Source organism: Arachis ipaensis, chromosome B7 (assembly GCF_059453495.1).
Source record: "Arachis ipaensis isolate K30076 ecotype BB chromosome B7, ASM5945349v1, whole genome shotgun sequence".
NCBI classification, from domain to species: Eukaryota; Viridiplantae; Streptophyta; class Magnoliopsida; order Fabales; family Fabaceae; genus Arachis; species Arachis ipaensis.
This window is the reverse complement of record NC_142442.1, coordinates 61,668,492-61,677,141: the sequence shown is the minus strand read 5'-3', so window position 1 is coordinate 61,677,141 and position 8,650 is coordinate 61,668,492.

Below are 8,650 nucleotides of genomic sequence, written 5' to 3'. Positions count from 1 at the left end.
GGCAACACGCACGCGTAGATCACGCGCACGCGTGACCTGGAGAAAATTCTATCCACGTATACGCGTGGTCGACGCGTACGCATGACTTTGCCGGGTGTTGAACGTATCAGAAATCGCTGGGGGCAATTTTTGGGCTATTTTTGACCCAGTTTTTAGCCTAGAAAACACAGATTAGAGGCTATAAAGTGAGGGAATCGATCCATTCATTGAGACAACATTCATTATTCACAATTTTAGGTTTAGATGTAGTTTCTAGAGAGAGAGGCTCTCTCCTCTCTCTTAGATTTTAGGATTAGGATTTCTTCATTTTCTTCATTCCAGGTTCAATGTTCCTTTTATTTAGTTTCTTTTCTACTTTTATTTATCTTATTACTCTAATTTGTTTATTTTCTCAATATTGGTTTATGAACTCCATGTTAGATTTGATTTCTTTATTTAATGTAATTTGAGGTATTTCAGATTTATGATTGCTTTCTTCTATTTATAATATAAATAATTTATATTTTCCCCTTTTGGCTTTGGTTGAGTAATTGGTGACACTTGAGTTGTCAAACTCAGCTTTTGATTGAAAATTGGAAATTGCTGATTGATTTGGATCCCTCTAAAGCTAGTCTTTCTATAGGAGTTGACTAGGACTTGAGGAATCAAATTGATTAGTCCACTTGACTTTCCTTTATTTAGTAAGGGTTAACTAAGTCGGAGCAATAACAATTCTCATCATACCTGATAAGGATAACTAGGATGGGATTTCCAGTTCTCATACCTTGCCAAGAGTTTTTCTAGTTATTAATTTACTTCCTTGGTGGTACACGGAATTGTGAATCACACTTTTGCAATTTCGCACAACTTACCAGCAAGTGCACTGGGTCGTCCAAGTAAAACCTTACGTGAGTAAGGGTCGATCCCACAGAGATTGTCGGCTTGAAGCAAGCTATTGTTATCTTGTAACTCTTAGTCAGGATATCAATAACAATTCTTAGTTTTAATTAGAATGAGTAAAATAACATAGATTAAATAATTCTTGTTATGCAGTAATGGAGAACAGGTTGTAGTTTTGGAGATGCTTTATCTTCTGAATATCTGCTTTCCTACTGTCTTCTTCACGCACGCAAGGCTCCTTCCATGGCAAGCTGTATGTTGGTGGATCACCGTTGTCAATGGCTACCATCCGTTCTCTCAGTGAAAATGGTCCAAATGCGCTGTCACCTCACGGCTAATCATCTGTCGGTTCTTACTCATGTTGGAATAGGATCCATTGATCCTTTTGCGTCTGTCACTATGCCCAGCACTCGCGAGTTTGAAGCTCGTCACAGTCATCCCATCCCAGATCCTACTCGGAATACCACAGACAAGGTTTAGACTTTCCGGATCTAAAGAATGACTGCCAATAATTGTAGCCTATACCACGAAGGTTCTAATCTTAGATTAGAAACCCAAGAGATATGCACTCAAGCTAATGTAGATAGAACGGAGGTGGTTGTCAGGCACGCGTTCATAGGTGAGAATGATGATGAGTGTCACGGATCATCACATTCATCAGGTTGAAGTGCGAGTGAATTTCTTAGAATAGAAACAAGCGTGATTGAATGGAAACCAGTAGTAATTGAATTAATTCATTGAGACACAGCGGAGCTCCTCACCCCCAACCATGGGTTTTAGAGACTCATGCCATAGAAAATACAAGTTCTGATGTAAAATGTCATGAGGTATAAAATAAATCTCTAAAAGTAGTTTTTATACTGAACTAGTGACCTAGGTTTACAGAAAATGAGTAAACTAAGATAGATAGTGCAAAAATCCACTTCTGGGGCCCACTTGATGTGTGCTTGGGCTGAGCATTGAAGCTTCCATGTGTAGAGACTTTTCTTGGAGTTAAACGCCAGGTTGCTGCCTATTTCTGGCGTTTAACTCTAGTTTTTATGCCAGTTCTGGCGTTTAACGCAAGAATAGAATAGAAACTTGGCGTTAAACACCAGTTTGCGGGATCTCAACTCGGGCAAAGTATGGACTATTATATATTGCTGGAAAGCCCAGGATGTCTACTTTCGAACTCAATTGAAAGCGCACCAATTGGACATTTGTAGCTCCAGAAAATCCATTTCGAGTGCAGGGAGGTCAGAATCCAATAGCATCTGCAGTCCTTTTTCAGCCTCTGAATCAGATTTTTGCTCAGGTCCCTCAATTTCAGCCAGAAAATACCTGAAATCATAGAAAAACATACAAACTCATAGTAAAGTCCAGAATTGTGATTTTTGCATAAAAAATAATAAAAATATACTAAAAAGTAGCTAGATCCTACTAAAAACTATATGAAAATACCGCCAAAAAGCGTATAAAATATTCGTTCATCACAACACCAAACTTAAACTGTTACTTGTCCTCAAGAAACTAGATAAATAAAACAGGATAGAAAGAAAATCAAGAGGCAATAACATCTCAGAGTTTTATATGAAGCTCAAATTCTCATTTGATGATCGGGAATAGTAGCTTTTTGCTTCTGAACAGTTTTGGCACCTCAATTTATCCTTTGAAGTTCAGAATGATTGGCATCTATAGGAACTCAGAATTTAGATAGTGTTATTGATTCTCCTAGTTTAGTATGTTGATTCTTGAACACAGCTACTTTATGAGTCTTGGCCGTGGCCCTAAGTACTTTGTTTTACAGTATTACCACCAGATACATAAATGCCACAGACACATAACTGGGTGAACCTTTTCAGATTGTGACTTAGCTTTGCTAAAGTCCCCAGTTAGAGGTGTCCAGAGTTCTTAAGCACACTCTTTTTGCTTTGGACCACGACTTTAACCGCCCAGTCTCAAGTTTTTCACTTGACACCTTCACGCCACAAGCACATGGTTAGGGACAACTTGGTTTAGCCGCTTAGGCTAGGATTTTATTCTTTAGGCCCTCCTATCCATTAATGCTCAAAGCCTTAGATCCTTTTTACCCTTGTCTTTTGGTTTAAAGGGTTATTGGCTTTTTCTGCTTGCTTTTTCTTTTTCTTTCTTTTTCTTTTATTTTTTGCTATTTTTTTTCGTAAGCTTTGTATTCACTGCTTTTTCTTGCTTCAAGAATCAATTTTATGATTTTTCAAATTATCAATAACATTTCTCCTTTTTCATTATTCTTTTAAGAGCCAAAAAATTTAACATTCATAAACTTCATTATAAAAAATTATGCACTGTTCAAGCATTCATTCAGAAAACAAAAAGTATTACCACCACATATAAATAATTTGAATTTTTCTTATTAAGAACTAGAAAATAAAACTGCCTCCTTATTCTAAAAAAATCTGCTATTTTTATTCATGTTTAATGATGATGAGAAAAATAAATGATAGCTTACTTGGAGATAATTAAATAAAAATAAAAATAAAAATAAAGATACTAATTACTATTATTCATGTGACTCCTAAGGTAGATCTCTAATAGTAAAAGTTATCACAGAGTTAAGATTAGGACTCAACAACCTTTATTTTGGGAGATGGATGCTCCTTCAATCTGTGGGGTGTCTGGCTCTTCAAGAGACAGCTTCTGGCGCATCAACTCCTGTAGCTCACGCCCTTGCTTCTCTTGTTCCTTCAGTGGTTTGCAGAGCATGCTATTTTGAACTTGCTGTTCTTCTTTCAGTTGATCCATAGCTTCTTGCAACTCGGTGACAGATGCTTCTAGGTGGGTCCAATAGTCAACCTGAGGGATTTCTGGGAGGAACTCCTGTGCCCTCTTTTTGATAGAGTTATCTTGCACTTGTTGTCCTTCCATTGACTTTTTGGTGATTGGGTGCTCGACTGAGATATACTCATCCACTTCCATCTTTACCCCAGCATCTTTACATAGCAGAGAGATTAAGCTTGGGTAAGCCAATTTGGCGTCAGTGGAGTTCTTGTTTGCAATTGTGTAAAGCTCACAAGAAATCAGATGATGAATCTCCACTTCGTTTCCCAGCATAATACAGTGGATCATCACTGCTCTTTTGATAGTGACTTCAGAGCGGTTGCTGGTGGGCAGTATAGAATGCCCAATGAAGTCCAGCCAGCCCCTAGAAACTGGTTTGAGATTTCCTTTCTTGAGTTGATTCGGGACACCTTTTGTGTTGGTTATCCACTTGGTTCCAAGGATGCATATGTCCTCTAGAACTTGGTCCAAGTGCTTATCAAATCTCACCATTCTCCTATTAAAGGATTCTGGATCATCTTGTAGTTGAGGCAGCTTGAAGACCTCTTTTATTTTGTCCAGGTGGAAGTAAATAATCTTTCATCTAACCATGGTTCGAAAGGTATAGAAAGCGGTTCTAGTCATTCTCTGCTTATCTATTTGCCACAGATTTGAGTAGAATTCCTGAACCATGTTTCTACCCACCTTTGTCTCAGGATTAGCTAGAATTTCCCAGCCCCTGTTTTGAATTTGCTCTTGGATCTCCGGATATTCATCTTCTTTCAGATCGAATTTAACTTCTGGGATCACTGACCTTAGACCCATTATTTTGTGGTAATGGTCTTCCTGTTCTTTGGTTAAGAACCTCTCTTGATTCCAAAGTGGTTTTGGAGTGCTCTCTTTCTTGCCTCTTGAAGTGGTTTGTTTTCCCTTAGGAGCCATGATCTTGGTGAATCTTAGGTCAGTGATCACAAAAAACACACCAAACTTAGAGGTTTGCTTGTCCTCAAGCAAAAGAAAGGAAAGGAGAGAAATAGAAGGAGAGTCAAATTCGAGTTATGGAGGAGAGGGGGAGGCCGATTGTGAATTTATAAGGGAGGGGATGGGTTCAAAAATTTTCAAAAAAGATATGATAGAAGGTATGATTTGTAAAAGATAAATATGATATGAAAAAGATGAAATTTTAAAATTGAAAAGATATGAGAGATTTGAAAAAGATAAATCTGAATTTGAAAAGATACTATGATATGAGTTGAAAAGATTTGAGAAGAAATTAGAAAGATAGATGAGTTTTGAAAAAGATTTGAAAAGAAATTGAAGAAGATTTGAGAAAGATCTTTAGGATTAAAGAAAAATTTATTTTTAATTTGTTTTATTTTTTTGAAATTGAAATTGAAAGATGATAATTTGTAACATGTCTATGCAAGAAATTTTGGATGGAACCATGAAAATTTGGAAAAAATTTGAGTTGGAATCAAGACTTCCTCCCCTCCATATTCATGGCGTTAAACGCCCAGAGTGGCACCCATTCTGGCATTTAACGCCCATTTGCTGCTTCTTTTGGGCGTTTAACGCCCAGCCAGGTACCCTGGCTGGCGTTAAACGCCAGAAAGCCTTTATCACTGGGCGTTTTTTTAAACACCCAGGATGCTGCAATTCTGGCGTTAAACGCCCAGAATGGTGTCCATTTTGGTGTTTAACGCCCAGAAAGGTATTTTTACTGGCGTTAAACGCCCAGAATGGTGCCCATTCTGGCGTTTAACACCCACAATACCCCTTACTAGCGTTTTTGTGCCAGTGAGCTCCTTTTCTCTGCTTTATGCTCTGAATTCTTCTGTAACTCTGTGAACTCCTGCAATTGTTAATTAACCTTGAAGATAATTTATATCAAACTCATATAATTATTATTTGAAAAACAAATAAACCTTGCTAATGGCTGGGTTGCCTCCCAACAAGCACTTCTTTATTGTCTTTGGCTGGACCTTACTGAGCTTTTAATCTAGTCTCAGCTTTGAGCATTCTTGCTCAACATTGCCTTCAAGATAATGCTTGACTCTCTGTCCATTAACAATGAACCTCTTATTAGAATCAATATCTTGAAGCTCCACATAGCCATATGGTGACACACTTGTAATCACATATGGTCCCTTCCACCAGGATTTTAGTTTCCCGGGGAATAATCTGAGCCTAGAGTTAAACAGCAGAACCTTCTGTCCTGGTTCAAAGACCCTGGATGACAGTTTCTTATCATGCCACCTTTTTGCTTTCTCCTTGTAAATTTTTGCATTTTCAAAAGCATTGAGTCTGAATTCCTCTAGCTCATTTAACTAGAGTAATCTCTTCTCTCCAGCTAACTTAGCATCTAGGTTTAGGAATCTGGTTGCCCAGTAGGCCTTATGCTCCAGTTCCATGGGCAAATGACAGGCCTTGCCATACACAAGCTGGTATGGAGAGGTTCCTATAGGAGTCTTGAATGCTGTTCTGTATGCCCACAGAGCATCATCCAAGCTTTTTGCCCAATCCCTTCTACGGGCAATTACAGTCCGTTCCAGGATTCTTTTTAGTTCTCTATTAGAGACCTCAGCCTGCCTATTTGTCTGTGGATGATATGGAGTTGCTACTTTGTGGCTAATTCCATATCGGACCATAGTAGAGTAAAGCTGTTTATTGCAGAAATGAGTGCCCCCATCACTGATTAGTACTCTAGGGACACCAAACCTACTGAAGATATCTTTTTGGAGGAACTTCAGCACTGTCTTAGTATCATTAGTGGGTGTTGCAATTGCCTCTACCCATTTAAATACATAGTCTACTGCCACCAGAATATACGTGTTTGAGTATGATGGTGGGAAAGGCCCCATGAAGTCAATACCACATACATCAAACAACTCAATCTCCAAGATCCCTTGTTGAGACATGGCATAACCATGAGGCAGATTACCAGCTCTCTGGCAGCTGTCACAGTTACATACAAACTCTCGGGAGTCTCTATAGAGAGTAGGCCAGTAGAAGCCACATTGGAGAACCTTGGTGGCTGTTCGCTCACCTCCGAAATGGCCTCCATATTTTGATCCATGGCAATGCCATAAGATCTTCTGTGCCTCTTCCTTGGGCACACATCTACGGATTATTCTGTCTGCACATCTCTTAAAGAGATATGGTTCATCTCATAAGTAGTACTTTGCATCAGAAATCAATTTCTTTATTTGCTGCCTACTGTACTTTTTGGGTATGAATCTTACAGCTTTATAATTTGCAATGTCTGCAAACCATGGTGTTTCCTGTATGGCAAATAGTTGCTCATCCGGAAAGGTCTCAGAGATCTCAATAGAGGGGGAGGACGCCCCTTCTACTGGTTCTATCCGGGATAGATGATCAGCCACTTGGTTCTCTATCCCTTTTCTGTCTCTTATTTATATATCAAACCCTTGCAGAAGCAACACCTATCTTATGAGCCTCGGTTTTGAATCCTGCTTTGTAAGTAGATATTTAAGAGCAGCATGGTCAGTGTACACAATCACTTTTGATCCTACTAAGAATGATCTAAACTTGTCAATGGCATAAACCACTGCAAGCAACTCCTTTTCTGTGGTTGTGTAATTTTTCTGTGCATCATTTAAAACACGGCTAGCATAATAAATGACATGCAGAAGCTTGTTATGCCTCTGTCCCAATACTGCACCAATGGCATGGTCACTGGCATCACACATAAGTTCGAATGGTAATGTCCAGTCTAGTGCAGAAATAACTGGTGCTGTGACCAGCTTAGCTTTCAGAGTTTCAAACGCCTGCAGACACTCTGTATCAAGCACAAATGGCATGTCAGCAGCTAGCAGATTACTCAGAGGTTTTGCAATTTTTGAAAAATCCTTTATAAACCTCCTATAGAATCCTGCATGTCCCAGAAAGCTTCTGATTGCCTTAACAATGGCAGGTGGTGGTAATTTTTCAATTACCTCTACTTTAGCTTGATCCACTTCTATTCCCTTGTTTGAAATTTTATGCCCAAAGACAATTCCTTCAGTCACCATAAAGTGACATTTTTCCCAGTTTAAAACAAGGTATCTTGGCACCTTTTCAGAACAAGTGCTAAATGGTCAAGGCAGGAGCTGAATGAGTCTCCAAAAACTGAGAAGTCATCCATGAAGACTTCCAGAAATTTCTCTACCATATCAGAGAAGATAGAGAGTATATACCTCTGAAAGGTTGCAGGTGCATTGCACAGACCAAAAGGCATCATTCTATAGGCAAATACTCCAGAAGGACATGTGAATGCTATTTTCTCTTGGTCCTGAGGATCTACTGCAATTTGGTTGTAACCTGAATAGCCATCCAAAAAGCAGTAATATTCATGACCTGCTAGTCTTTCTAGCATCTGGTCTATGAATGGTAAAGGAAAGTTATCCTTCCTGCCGTATTGAGCCTTCTGTAGTCAATACACATACACCACCCTGTAACTGTTCTTGTAGGAACCAGTTCATTTTTTTCATTATGAATCACTGTCATACCTCCCTTCTTTGGGATGACTTGGACAGGGCTCACCCAGGGGCTATCGCAAATAGGATAAATAATCCCAACCTCCAGTAACTTGGTGACCTCTTTCTATACCACCTCCTTCATGGCTGGATTTAGCTGCCTCTGTGGTTGAACCACTGGCTTAGCATCGTCCTCCAATAGGATCTTGTGCATGCATCTTGCTGGGCTGATGCCCTTAAGATCACTTATGGACCACCCAAGAGCTGTGTTGTGTGTCCTTAGCACTTGAAGTAGTACTTTTTCTTCATGTGGATTTAAAGCAGAGCTTATGATCACCGAAAAAGTGTCACCTTCTCTCAGAAATACATATTTCAGGGATGGTGGTAGTGGTTTGAGCTCGGGTTAGGAGGTTTCTCCTCTTCCTGAGGAAGCCTCAGAGGCTCTTTTAATTCCTCTGAACCCTCCAAATCAGGCTGAACATCTTTAAAGATGTCTTCCAGCTCTGATTCGAGACTCTCAA